The sequence below is a fragment of the Anas acuta genome, chromosome 10 (assembly GCF_963932015.1).
Source record: "Anas acuta chromosome 10, bAnaAcu1.1, whole genome shotgun sequence".
NCBI lineage: Eukaryota > Metazoa > Chordata > Aves > Anseriformes > Anatidae > Anas > Anas acuta.
Genome location: NC_088988.1, coordinates 20,107,275 through 20,122,508, shown reverse-complemented (window position 1 = coordinate 20,122,508; position 15,234 = coordinate 20,107,275). Strand labels below are relative to the sequence as shown.

Here is a 15,234-nt window from a genome sequence, read left to right as displayed (position 1 = left end):
GTGTAACCATCCAGTTCAAAATCTACAACAATTACACAAGAACAATAGGAATTACCATTATTTGCCTTGAACTTAAGTAGTTCCTGTGGCCTAACTATCTAACCAACTAGTTGGTTGCATTGTCACTAATAGTCTCATCCTCTGGGGCTGAAAAACTTCGTACTTTTAGTTTAAAACGGCAATATTTGTAGCTAGAATGGTGAGATGTAATTCTTCTTTATAAGTGAAACACATTGTTTATTTCATCAATAAAAATCAAGCTATACAAACAGCTTCCTCATGTATCATCTTCATTAGCTGGAAATCTGTAAGTTTGGTCCTGTAATCAGCTAAGCTTGGAACAAGACTAGAGGGGAAAGGTAGGGATTTAGTACTTAAGTCATTTTGCTAGTCCTAAATCCTGGGACTACTCTGTGCCAACCGAGACTTGAGAATTGCTTGTGACTCAGAACTTACTAGAAGAGTATCCCAACTGCTTTAAATAAAGAGCTGGCTAAGGCATTTCACACACAGACAGAATCACACACAGAATTTCTAGGTTGGAAGAGACCTCAAGATCATCGAGTCCAACCTCTGACCTAACGCTAACAGTCCCCACTAAACCATATCCCTAAGCTCTACATCTAAACGTCTTTTAAAGACTTCCAGGGATGGTGACTCCACCACTTCCCTGGGCAGCCTGTTCCAATGCCTAACAACCCTTTCTGTAAAGAAGTTATTTGCAGCAATGCTGTAGAGGATGGTGGATCACAGTATGATAAATGTCATGCACTGACTTCCAGGATACCGCATTTGTCAGGAGTTCCCAAGTTAATGTATTTAAACTTTGTCTTGGTAAGCTAGACCAAATGCAGCAAGAATGATGACTCCAGAAAAGTCCTGTCTACAAAAAATGTTACATAAAAGCAGGCAGGCCAACAAACAGTCTGCAAGCCCTTCTACTTAGATAAGAATTAGAAGGGTATACTCTACCTAGATGTTATTTCATGGTATTTTAAATACAAGCCACAGCCTCCTGACTACTATTTACTTCCATTAGCAGTGGCAGCTCCCTTCATATAACTAAATTTCTAGGCATGAGAAGTATCTGCCTTCTAAGTCACTGCTTCAAAATAGTTTTCTAAGTTTATTAAAACACCTTTAAGCCTTTTTGTTCTCCATTTTGGTAAAACATTTATTCACTCTTTAAAGAGGAGTTTGATATATATCATCATCTGAAAAACATCATGTCAGTTTTCAGTTAGCCACAGATACAGCTGTGCAGATTGTGTTTCCTGTCAATACCAGAAACTTGTCAACTGCCTCTCTCTTACCAGTTCTTCCCTCTTCATCTGTGCCACATCCACATTCCTGTCTTTGTCTACTAGCACATTCGCAGAGCCTTTCCTTACTTATCTGCTCATCAGACAGCTATTTTCACCCATGCCATTAGCATCAATGTTCTTGACTATTGTACTTCTGCAGCCATCTCCTGTACAGCCTACTTTCCACAGAATCCTACCCAACTTGAACAGAGGATTATCACCTCACCTCACCTCTAAAACCTCTATAACGCTCATAGGAAACTAGGTAACTAATGGACAAATTACAATTCAGAACACCTAAAGCTTTTTAAACTGGTGGATCAGGATAACATTGGATGAAGGCTTTTGAGTAAAGTGGTTCTTCTTGCGTGCAAGAGTAGTGACTTTGTGTATGCTACAGAATAAATACAATAAAATTGCAATAATGGGTCTCTGATCTTTAATGAAGTCAATATGACGACAAAGATACAAAGATTTTTTCTGCACAGATGCTCTTATACCTACTGCTGCTGTTACAATTAACAAAACTTTTACTGATAATAACCATAGGAAAAAGATTTTACTTATATTTCAACTGCAAATCAAAAATTTGTCCTGTTCCTATTATGCTTCATTTTGAGGCTTGGCCTATCAAATATCTGATTTTGTGTATCTTACAGATAAAGGACTAAAAAGTGAAATACATCCATCTCACTTTTAAAAAATAGTCTCTAAGTAAATTCCACTTAATTCTACTCAAATATAGACACCTAGGCTAAGGGGTGCAGAATGGACCTTTCCTACAAAGCAACTACAGATCTATTAAATTAGCTGGGTTGCATTCTGTCATCTGTCAAACACCAATCACCACTTTGTCTTTAATGAGACCAGGTTTGGAGAAAGACACTAATCAACATGAAAGACTGAAAATTTTCTTCAGTATTTCTCACTGGCTCAGCAGCACAATACAATGCAAAGCCAGTTCGCATATTTGTGTATATGTATGATTTCCCTCAGATGATGATAAGATTATTTTATTTTTATTTTATTTTATTTTATTTTATTTTATTTTATTTTATTTTATTTTATTTTATTTTATTTTATTTTATTTTATTTTATTTTTGAAATAAAATATTATTTTTTGAATGTACTCAAATGATTCAATTTCAGATCAGGAAGGTTTTTTTGAAGAAAAATAAAATGGTAAAGTAATTTGATTATGCCTAGAATCAGATACTGCATTCTAGAGGCAAACAAGTTCTATGAAATTGAACAGTTTCTTGCTGTGTAGCTGTGATTCGTGCATTTAAAATGATAAATCTAAGCTCATCGATAGTAAATCAATTGAAGGTATAGAAGCTAAAACTGAAATAATTCATCATATCACTATAGGAAAACACAACGAGTAGTTGTAATGGGTTGTTCTGACTTTAAATTGAAATCTGTTTTTAGGTTTTTCAAGGACAATTCGCTTTCCAAAACTTCAATGTATACATAAAAATCATCCATCAGCACATCTGATCCAAATATACTAATGATTTTTATTGGTCAGATCTTGAAAGTGAGGTTTATTTTTATGGAGTATGCATTAATTAACCCAACATGTACTATCTTCCAGTATATCTAGCCAAGTACTTTCATTTAAACATGTTTATTGTGAAATGTTTGCATTCCCAACATTTGTGGCCCACACACAGACTATTTCATACTTCACTTCTGAGCAGCTACAAAAGTTAAAAGGAGTAATTGTTTTTGATTAATGCATTTTGGGAGACTTTTTTTTTATTTTTTTTAAATATTCCAAAACTGTGCTCTGAAGAAATTCTTCTACATGCAAACGTCTACATGTATTTGCCTTTAAAATGGAGTATGAAGAGACAGCGAGCGGGATTCATGTTAGATCACTTCCACTTCTGCATGGAAAGTGAACTTTATTAACTTTTGTATATAATTTGACTGAACTTATGCCGAATATTAATTGACTGATTTGATATAACTGTATCAATCATAAAAAGAGAGGCTATGTATGCAGATACGTGGAGTGGTGCATTACAGATGGGAGTTCGAAGGCTGTGGCTGTCATCTTTTGATTAAGAAAAGGAAATGATTTCACTAAAAAAGTATTCCCTCTTGTATTGTTTTGTTTTAACTGAGTTTGTACTTTCCACCGAACTGGACATATTTATTGAGACTCATAAGTTACTTCACGGTTACCAACATCACTGTAATCTCAACAAACTATCTTTTTTCTTGCCAATTATCTAAATATCATAACTATAAAATATCTTAAAACATTCTCTATAGTGTAAACATCTTAGCTACAAAGCTTTAAGTGTAAACAGTATGATGCATCAGAATGATTTTAAGCGATGTTATAAAAACTGCTCTTAAAAACTAAACAAAAATGTAAAGCTTCCATCTGTTTTATGATTTTTCCACTGTAGAACTACTGCTGTGTGCCAGTTTACTGAACCATGGCTTGCTAAAGAGATTGCTGGGGTCACAGATTGAAAAAACAAAGAGCAAGTCTTTAATGGTTGATTTTTTTCTCAAGTCTTCTCGATACAGTTTGAACAGAATTAAGTGCATGGCAGCAGAAAACAGAGAACATAAAAATGCTCATGTTGCCTTTTGCAAGGGGAACCTTCACAGGAAGATTAGGTTTTTGCAGGAGATGTCATTTAAGCAATTATCTTAAGTTCTTTTGAGACTGTATACCTACATTGTCACCACCAAACAACTGCTATGCTGTGATTCTTTGCACTGTATATGTACAGAGTTAAATATAGACTGTAGATTGCATACCAAAGGAGGGAACACACGCAGACTTACTTTGCATGCATCCTTACCCAGATATGAGAGAACAATTATTCTGAAATTCTGGACATTCTTTTCACTGAACACTGAGAGAAGGGAAAGCCACAAAGTACAGAAAAAAAAATGTCTTAAATGCAGAATTGCATAGTTAAGTATTTAAACAAAGCATAATGAACCACCCAACTGTTCAGTACCTAGCTAGACTGCATTCTTCTAAAAGCGAAAATACAGTTATGCTTTCATAAGAAGTCAGTTTACATCATACAGGAAAAACTGAAGAACCTTATATACAGCAAAGTACTTCAGCACACTTAACTAGGAGCATGTGAGTGCATTTATGCACTATACAGAAATACAGTTTCCAAAATAAACCTCCTTCAGTCAGTCTCTTCACATGAATACAGCCAAACTGCATGGCTACAGAATAGTAACAGTGTTTGGGTTGTATTCTCCCAAACATGTGGGAAGAAAGAATATACGTGAAATATAGTGTAAAAAAGCTGCAACTTAATAAAGTGAGTTCATGTGGGAACTTTCCAGAAATAACATTAATATTAGAGGTCATCATTCCTTCTTTAATATACCTAATTACTTATTGGACAGCTATCATCAGATTTTACCAAGCCCCACCTTATTTCTGGGACCTTGTCACTTGCTACTCAAGGATCACAATCTAGGGAAATAAATTTGTCTCCTCACAGAATCAGATGCTAGGACTCCAGTCACCATTCATCGGTTTCTTCCAAGAGAGGCTCTTGTGAGAATGCACTTCCACTGAGGCACCTATGGCCAAACTATATTTGTCCACACCTCCTCCCACATACCTAACTACCAGCTAATAGAGAATTTTACTCTTGATGAAGTAAAGAGGCAGAAAGGAATCTCTTCAAAGGCAACAATCTTTTTGTTCTCTACTGGTCTACAAATCTCCATCTTCAACTCCATGTGTGCGAAAGAAAAGTAAGCAGATTGTCAACACACAGAGGGATTTTGACTCTACCCCCGGTGTGATTCTTGCACCAAGTAGAGATCTGGCACACAGCTTTGATGACAGTTCTTAAATTAATCCAGACAAATTCATGGGTAAAATATCTTTACAAGAAGGGCATTCCACTTCATGAGAAAGGGTGATGGGATCCAAGCCCCAGAAAGTGATGCAGTAACCTTGCCATAGAATTGCACTAGTGCCCTTCTCACTTACATCTAAGGGCCTTCTTTATATGGTTCTGTACTCACACTGGATAAAATCTTATAATCCTTACTCATGTAAAACCTTAACCACAATGAAGAAGTTTTTGCTTTCAGTGTTGTGGAGTAAAATCTCTCTGTATGTCTACACTGCATTCCCACTATCCAAACATACTCTCAATATCCATGTTCTTGTCTGCCATCACAGTCTTTCCAAAACCAAACAGACAAAAATGCATCTTAAATCACACAGATTTGCCATTCTTCCCTTAAGGAGCATTATTTGAGGGTGGAAAAAAAGACCCTTATCCCGCAACACCAGTGGTCTAACTACCCTCAGAAAAAAGGGTGTTTGTTTCATTCAAATACATTTTAGGTATTAGTTGGCATACACCATTGCATCTATGCTTTTTCTCTCTCTGCTACAGGGAATAATCCACATGATTTTCAGGGATTCAACTGGAATAGAGATCTTATATTCATGTATTTGGGATCTTTCACCTTTCCGGGAAATATTAAGGTCAATTAAAGAATTAATCACATTGTATGTACAATCCATCTTACCTGCTGCAGCCAGAGCAGTGAAGTCTAGTAGTCTGTGCACATGTCTAGGGAGCAGGAACAGACATCAACACACACTGTGTGATGGGAGAGGTCCTTTAACCTCTTTGCCTGAGTTTCCCCATCTGCAAAACAAAGTGAAAAAGAGAGCTGAGTAAACACTACAAAATACTGCAATTTAAAGTAAAATTTTGAGTTAACAGCCTTAGGAACATGTAACTACTTTCTGTTTTTGTCTGTCTGCAAAATTTGGAGCATATGTGCTGTACCAATATTAGTACATCTTCACAGTCAACATCTAGAATGAATTCTTAAATATTCATTGACTTCAAATTTCAAATTTAAGTTTGAATTTGACATTCATTCTGTAGATGTAATAGCATCAACCATTAATCAGGGAATAGAAATAAGACCACTCAATTTATATAATCTACACACAGTGGTCAAAATGTATACTTTTGCATATGTAATCTCAATTTATTTTTTTAGGTATTAGCTGCTTAAGTAGATCATGTGGTACATCCCCTCCCTCTTTTAACTGTCTGATTTATGTAACTGAGCAACCAGACAAAAATTTTGAGACATACGTTCAGCTGTAATGCTCACAATTTACATTGTGTATTGAATCAAGTGAATATGTAACTCATGCAATCAGGGAACAGAAGAAAGAACATGATTTAAGTAACCAGCTATGACTGTAAATTTATAAATAATATAAACAAAAAGTAACAATAAAGATTTTGAAAATGTATTATTCACGGAAGAATTCTGTAACCACTGAATAAATGTTTTGCATATTCACAAGAAAAGAAAAACTTCATCATATAACTAAAGGAGTTGCTATAAATTGTTTGTGTCTACCTACCCAGTGTTTTTTTTCTTCCTTAACCCACCTCTATATAAATGGAAAATTGAATTATATAATATGAATTGTCAATAAATAAATAATATCTAACATCCAATTCAATATCTTTGTGGATTAGTAAATTATTAGGTGAGTTACAAAAGTACTAATGCAAATATTTGTATTCCATTAAGAACATATATATACATGTATACATAAAGTTACCAAAACCTACAGAGATACTATTTTAACAGAACACTTCAACCTTGCTTATATCCTCTCAGCTGTGTCTTTCTAGTCTTTTTTGCAGCCCATTTTCTCAAGTACATACATAACTTCACCCAGGTGAGGAGATTCCACTGACAAAAATGACAGCCACAATTACTAAGCACATTTATTTCCTGTGATTGCTTGAGTTGCCCACAACTTTTGCATTCGCCAAACTATGACTTGTTTTTCTCAACTTGGTGGTGTTTTTTCATTGTTGACTTGGTTTCTTTGGTGGTTTTTGTTTGTTTGTTTGGTTGGTTGGTTTTGTTGTTTGTGTGTGTATGTCTGCTCAGTGTTTAGAAATCTTGATCTTTAGAGAAATTAGTTATGGTCAAGAATGAGAAAATGAAGAAGAAATACGAAGTTGATGCCTTGCACATCAAAAAGAAACATTACATTCAAAGAAACCAACATTTCCAAACTGTGGAAATGCAGTTTCCAGGTAAATATGAACAATCCCACATTACGTCTCTGGAAACCAGAAAACAGCTGACACTTATCTAGTTTTCCCTATCTCAGACAGAAACAGCGTGGATAAATCTGGCCAGCCCACTTGCACTACTCTTTCTGAAACTGCTAATAAAGTTTGAGAGGGGTTATTTTTAAAGCAGCTCTTACAGTGTTCCAGCTCACTACTGTCAGCTTCAGATCTAAAATGTAATTTGATTTATAATTACATTTTAAAAACTAGCATTAAAATAACATTAAAGGGGTCATAATCTGAACTTTTTAATAGGTAGGCACGTAGCATAAATTTTGAAATGGGGCTCCAAAAGGATTCATCTGGAACATATTCTGACTGAAATTCCTTCCTTCAACCAAGCAAGTTCTCTGCTGAAGTTGATTTGCCAAGAAGCCTGTGTGGAACCCTGTATTTCAGTGTTGTTTCAAATGTAATTGGATTGAAATACACCGTTTGTTAGTTAAAAGTCTTTTCTTGCATTATAGCCAGGCCCATGTTTGTAAACACTGATGGGTGAAAAAGTGCTAGAGAATCTGGGATTAGGCCCCTACTTTTAGAAGATGGGAATTGTGTCCCTTGCAAAGTCTAGTTGGCTCCATCACTCCTGAACTCCAGAGCTTTTATTTTTTTAGCCTCTGTGATACAAATTGGTTTAGTGACGTTGACTTATAGGAACTGCTCAAATAGGTCAAGTTCTTGATGTGTCAGCCAAAATCCACATACAGTGAAAAAAACGGTGGTCCCAGCACCTGTTAATACCTACTGTTGATGGGGCACTACCTGCCTTCCCAATTGTGCCAACTATGCACACCAGTGTTCAATGAATTTCACAATATTGTGTCTGTAGCTGTAAGCCTAGCAACTCTTGAACGCAAGGATTCCAATGGGATACAGGCTTGTTGAAAAATGTGTTTTGTACTCTAAGTCTGACCTTCTGATAAGAAAACTTCCCAGCTAATCAGTTCCACACCGGTGCCTGACTACAACTTCAGAGGCAACAGACAGACAAGGAATTCAGTTTCTGAATGCTAGTGCTAAAGTAAATGATCTGGTAAAAAAAAAAAAAAAAAAAAAAAAGTGCCTTAAAACCAAGTTTGCAATTTTATAGGCTTTTACTCCATAATTTGTACTTGAGCCTTCTGTTATTTTTAAACAAATCTAATTTCTTACAGCTGTGAAATTTACATTTTAAGAGTGTCTAGTGGCCATGTGCATTAATTACTTTATTGTAATATTTTAATGAGTTTGGGGTTCAACTCTGAAAGAATCCTGCTGAATCCTTCTTTCCCCATAGAATTACACTAGAACCTGATTCAATCACAACCTCATGCACCAGATCCATACCCTGATGGACCTGCATAATATTTTCAGTTCTCTTATGAAGTCCCTGAATTTTGGAACTGGCTCCAAATGTTAGCACTTCTCATCAAACTAGTGCTACCCTGAGTTAGGAGTAGAGCTACGCTTTGAGAAAGTTTGTATTCAGAACTGGAGTTCATGGCTGAGCCCAATCTCAAGCGAAACAGTTTAAAAAAAAAATGCTAAATTCAGGTGACAACTAAAATTTCAGCCAATATTGTTCTTCAGGATATTTATGAAATGATGCAAATACTCCCATCTTAGTAGACAGGACACTACCAAAGAGTACCTCAAAATTTGACAGGGAAAAATGGAAAATTGCTACTGGAAGATTTTCCCTTGTACAATATATGTTGCAACGCTTTTCATCTATATACTTCTGCCATACCATTCTCTTTATCTATATTAGTAGTCTGTATTGTACTAATTTTCCTCTTCCTCCCTGTTGAGCATGCATAAATAGAGGTGAGCTAATGGGGTGGAAAAAAATTGGGAGATAAGTAAAATGAGAATGGTTCTCACTCTGGTTTTAGCCAGGACTTGGTTTCCATGCCTGCAATTTTGCAGGTATAACTACTCATCCTGGGGACTGAGCCAGAAACCTTCAGACCACTGAGGATCTCTACAATCTGAGCTGATGAGGTAAACTTTCTGACAGCAACTAAACTCACTTTAATTCTTCATGAATACGTTGAATATGGAAACGCATAACACACTGAACAATAGGTTGAAGTACCAACTGAGATTGACACAGGAAAAGTGGGTCTGCAGGTGCAGTTGACTGCCAATAACAAGAGGTTCACCAGTTGTCAAGTGCAACCACACACAGTGCACCCAGAGAAAAGTTTTTGGAAACCTGTCCATTTATGTCCACAACTCTCACCTCACTTTACTATGACAAATTCAGAATTGCAACTTTGACGAACTAGCCAGCTTTTTAAAAAGCATGTTTTTAAACCACTTACAATAAGAGCAACAGTTATTATTCAGTACATGCCTTTTATCAGATTGAAGATAAACTTTATTATAACTGGTGGAGATGGTATCAATGATTTGTGGTCTATGAGAATTCTGTAATGAGAAATGGTAATCTGTCTTGGGGCAAACAATATTGTTCTGTTTACTATGCAATTAACAATATTAAGTCAAGATTCTATAACTGATAGCTGAAAATAGGGGTGGGAGGAAAAAACTGGAAGCACAGCACTGGAAACTTTCACAGGACAATTATCTGAAGACTATAAATTATTTATGGTGCTTTAGCCTGACATTCTGTCTCATACTCACAAAAATGTTCCTCACTGCTTTAGAGATATTCACTGTAAAAGTATCCAGACTGTATGCAGTCTGGGGCAAAGCCAGAAGCTCTTCTTGTGGCAAATACCAAATGTAGATGATGGTGTAGTAATTTCATTTTCAGAAGAGCACCAATAATATCACAAACGAATTTCCCTCGGAAAAGGTATGATAATGAACCCTCAAGAGTGACAAAACCAGAAGTGAGATCTGCTCTCTGATTCCTATCACATTTGGTGTAAAATAAAGACAGTAGTATCCCTGCTTTGCATTTCTTCACTCTTGTAGACCAAATGCCATACCTTTGTATGACTGAAATCCTGTACTTCTTGTTTAGTCTTAGATCAGCCTTAAGCAACCACCATATGGAGCTGTGAACACCACAGACATAGCAGAAATGGGCTTTAACTAACAGTCAGAGGAAATTGTACTGGGAGTCAAGGGGAGCACTTTCAAGTGGCTGTTTAAGACAAGGGCTGACCTCTAACAGAGCTTCTCCATAAAACAATACAATTTTTACTTTACATTATAAAACACAGAACTGAAAATATGGCTGACCACAAAAATCTCACTTTTTTTTTTTTTTTTCCAGTCAGTTTCTTAGTTGTACATGCAGTCCAGCCCTTTTGGCCCTGATTACGCAGCGGTCGTAATTTTGAGGTTACCTCAACAGGAACCCAGGCAGAGCTACAGCACCACATTTTCTCAGTGAACAATCAACACCTATGAAGCATTAGGGACCATGAAGCATTAGGGACTTTATTGCTAAATAAATAAATACATAAATAAAAAGATTGCATTCTTAAACTAGCCAATTCCATTTGTAGCTCTCTGGAAATGCGATGCTCTGCGGAGAGCTCCATTGCACCCAGCAGGCAAAAGCCACTTTTAAGACAGCATGACGCACCAGCACTCAGGCAACCAGGATGCTACAAGGAAGTGACTGCTGTTGGCAGCCTCAGAGCCCCCCTCCTACCCCTCTCACCCTTAAGGATAGGTGCCTTAAATTCCCATATACCACTGAATAATAACGTCTGGCTGATCAAAAAGATTAGCAGCTTATTCCACCTTTGTTCTCTGCCTTCTTTTAAGATGACCAATGAATGACACCACAGCAGGCATAACCCTCCAGCACAAAAGCTAACAAAATTGTAGGATGTTTTAAGGAGCAATGTAAAACTTAACAGAGAGTTTTAAAAGTGTATTCCTACACAGCATCTGTATGTAAAGCCCAATGCTATGTGGAAGGGCTCTCAAATTTTCTTTACTTTCCTGAAGAATGCAACACAAAATAAGCATCAAATCACTCACGCTAACGCAAGAGTGATCTCTAAAACTGATAAAAATTGAAACAGTTTTAATAAAATGTGCAGTAAATTTGGGATCTCCTTTGCATATGATAACACTGAATCAAGAGTTTCACAGCAATAAAACAAACAGAAACGGTAAAAATAAATGGGAGGAAAATGGTAAGTGTGTAAAACTTCATGTTCCTGTACATGATACACCAGTGATTGCTGGAAGTTACGCAGAAGCCGAAAAAAAAAAAAAAAAAAAAAAAAAAACAACCAACCAAAAAAAAAAACCTTCTGTCTTGGGGAAAAACATCAATAATTAGTATTTATAAAGCTTAATTCCTTTTTCTCAGGAGGCCCTGGGTCTGGTCATTGTTCATTGCTATTGTTCAAAATTTACTCTCAGATTAAGAACTTCTCCCACACTAATAAACAGGTATAATAATTTCCTCTAGAGAGCAATTTTTTCTTTTAGTAATTAGCCTACTTAAATATTTTAATGGAACTACTGAGGTACAATAGCACAAATGGTTCTCTGACCATAATATAAAGAGAGAGATGAGACTCCTAAAAACTTTTGTATGGAGGTCTAGGATTTACAAAACCTATCAAGCAGACAGCTCTAAAACTATTTTTAAAGGTCATAAATTAGGTACTCTCTTAAATGTAATTCAATCATCCACTGTTATAGTAGCTTGATTCTATTAGTTGTCCTATGCATTTTACAAAACAGAACTCCATTAACATTATTCACTTATAGTTTCCCTCTATAAGTGGATATTCTGTTCAACAGGCTTTAAATAGCTTTTTTTTTTTTTTTTTTTTTTTTTTTTTTTTTCCCTGAAATTGCTGTTAAGCATACTTTTACTCAAAGGGCAAAGTAGGCATAGGATTATGCTTGTACTTCATGCAAGGGATACATTTTCAGCAATCAGAACCACGTTCCTATGAAGTAAAAATACTCTATATAAGCCGATTGTTTCTATCCCTCCTAACCTTGTTCAGTAAGGACTCTATTCTGATCTTTTGAGTTATGCACAAATTTTCCAATTCGGCTGAATAAAGGTACCTTATTGGGCAGCTCGATGAGCATTTTGTGTGTCTAGAGTTCTGACCTTGGCATGTTCAAGGTGGATCTCAATTATAAGACACTGCTCAAATCAGGATTTATTTTACTCTCTTCAGTTAAAGAATGCAATAGGCAACTCCTGAACTCCTGCTTTTACATACCCTGCTTTAGTCAACCAGTGAAAATATAACCCTTGCTAAAGACACCACTACATATATGTAGCCACAAGTTTTTCAGAGCAATTTACTTAGCTGTAGTTGTATTTCAGCTTCAGAGACAGCCACTATAGATCATTTGTCTCTGATTTCGTGTTGATTTCACTGCACATAAATGTGCCCTTACCTCTTACAACTTACATGACTGTATCCCGAATACAATAAAACACACACAACTTGCAGAGGAGCACAGTGCCAGGACAAACCACATACCCCATAGGCAGTCTCAAAGGATCTTAGCACAATGTTGAACCACATGCCACGATATCCTGACAGCCAAACAGACCCTGACCCGTCGCAATGGTGTAGTTGTAACAGCACAATCTGGACATAAAAATGTGTACATCTAGAGAGCCAAATCCTTCTTCAGCTGGTTACCATATTCTATGTTCATGTCTAACTTCTTAAAATAGGACAAATGGCAGAAATCATACACTGTTGTTCTTTCATTGGCCTCACCAACCTTGGGTAATCAAGGCATGCAGATACCAGCATACACGCTTTTCTCAGAGGAAAAGGTTGAATTTCAGTTGACCAGTCTGCTTCAGCTTGCACTTGAGGTTCTAATTTTCTTCTGGTCTTAGCCCATTTCTGTCTTGCTTTGGCACACACTGCCCTAGTAAGTACATTTACTACCTCAGTAATTCCTGTGGGGGCTGTCTTACTTTCACTTTGTATCTGGACTCACATAAGCATCTCCCCATTTTACAAGGAAACATTTATTAGCCTCTGATAGGAGCTTCCTGTTCCATCATGTCTATTATTCTTCAAAAGCAGCCTAACAAGTTGCATGCTCCCACGTGGCTGGCACTCGTGGCGTGCAAGCACACACGGCGGATGACCAGGCAGCCTGGGCTTTCTGCTCTCAGTTCAGTTTTTGAACTCTTTCAGCTGGCCACAGATAAAGCTGTGCAGGACCCCAACACTGCAGTACCATATACAGGTATCAGTTGCACTATGGGCCACTATGAGTGGCCTGGCAATTTCTAGGGTGCCCCACTCGTGCTCTTTACTCACACCATTGGGACTGGTGCAGGAAAGAACCCTGAAAACCTCCTTTACTCAAGTGATTACACAACTGTGATGTCAGTCTTACTACTTTGGGACTGTAATATCACAAAAACAAGGATTTCTGCTGTAATGGCTCCATTTCCCAGCTAATTATTTTACATGAGATCTGTTTGTTTTTGTTTTTTGCCTTTTTTTTTTTTTTTTTGCTTTTTTTATTTTCTGGCAGCTGGGGGTCATCACTGCCTATCAGTTTCTCCACTCTGCCAAACTCCTCTGTGTAGCAACTGCTCAGTAGAGCTGCTTCTGTCCAGAATTTTCTCAGCCATCCACAGGGTTATGCAGGAAACTTTGGCCATGGGATTCCCCCACAACCATCGCACAGTCAGATCTTTAGAGGAAGTTAAAAAATAAATATGTGTTTCCTATTGCTAGGAAATAAAATTGCATTGATTTAACCCAGTTGAAAATCTGGACCCATCCTCGAGACAACAAAAATATTTCAATGCACAGTCTGTTTTACTAGAAACCATACAAAGTCTCTCATTCACATCAGCCTTCTTTTCTTTTCTTTTCTTTTCTTTTCTTTTCTTTTCTTTTCTTTTCTTTTCTTTTCTTTTCTTTTCTTTTCTTTTCTTTTCTTTTTCTTTTTTCTTTTTAAGAAGAAAAAAAAAAAAACTTCTATGTAACCAAACAACATTTGTATTCAGCTGCTCACTTATAAATAAAATCATTTTTACATGGGTGGATTGGAGTGGCCCTGTGTTTTTGTTTTTTTTTTTTTCCCCCATTATTTTATATATTACACACATGTTCTGTCAGCGAAGCTCACTTTGTTATCTGAAACATCTGTGGTACCCTGCTGTGGAGAAGGCCAACACTGCTGCTGCTGTTGCTGCCTGTCTTTATTAGCCACTGATTTGCTGATGTAGTCCTTCGACGGCGTGCAGCACTCCACTTCGCCTCCATAATGCTGGGGCTGCACAGCAGAAACAATGGGATTCTGTGAACTGACAGAGAGGTCCTGGTGGTTCACAATATGGCAGTTACCATCTATAGGAAGATATGAAACCAAGGTTTTCTACATGCATTCATGCCAGTGCTGCCTTTTATATTTCTAAAGAAATGTGTGTGAATTTATCTGTAAAATGAAAGGGTCGCACCCTCGCATGTAAGGTACATGCTCATCCAAAGGAAAGGACCTCCTCCTTGAGGCTCCCACAAGGTCTGGCTCTTGAGAAGTCATCCTATTTCTTATTTTTTTGCCCAAGGAAAAGTAACCTGGATTGATCCCTCTTAGCCTTTTTTTCTGGTACTTTTCACAGTCATAATCCTGAGGTAGTGCACTATCACAAGAAACTCTCTGGGATCTGCTGTTACTTTATGGATTATTACCACCTAAATTGTTTAGAAATTTGGACTTCACATGGAGCCACGACCAAATTTTAAAAGCTCAACTCAAGGATCAAAAGTCCATCTAAATTTCATAAATAATACTTTTACAATTAAAATATCTGTGTCACCTTACAGGAAGTGAAGCTATTTATATGTATTTTACACACTTTC

At 36.8% G+C, this 15,234-nt stretch overlaps 1 protein-coding gene across 17 annotated transcripts in view; it reads right to left on the bottom strand.

Annotated features, from left to right (window-relative positions):
* The window catches only part of ZNF536 (zinc finger protein 536), a 350,225-nt gene that overhangs the window by 240,236 nt on the left and 94,755 nt on the right, over positions 1 to 15,234 (bottom strand). For all 17 annotated transcript variants that reach the window (XM_068693342.1, XM_068693352.1, XM_068693349.1 and 14 more), the window contains one exon: positions 5,853 to 5,974. The gene's annotated coding sequence lies outside the window, so the exon portion shown is untranslated. The remainder of the gene's footprint in view (positions 1 to 5,852; positions 5,975 to 15,234) is intronic.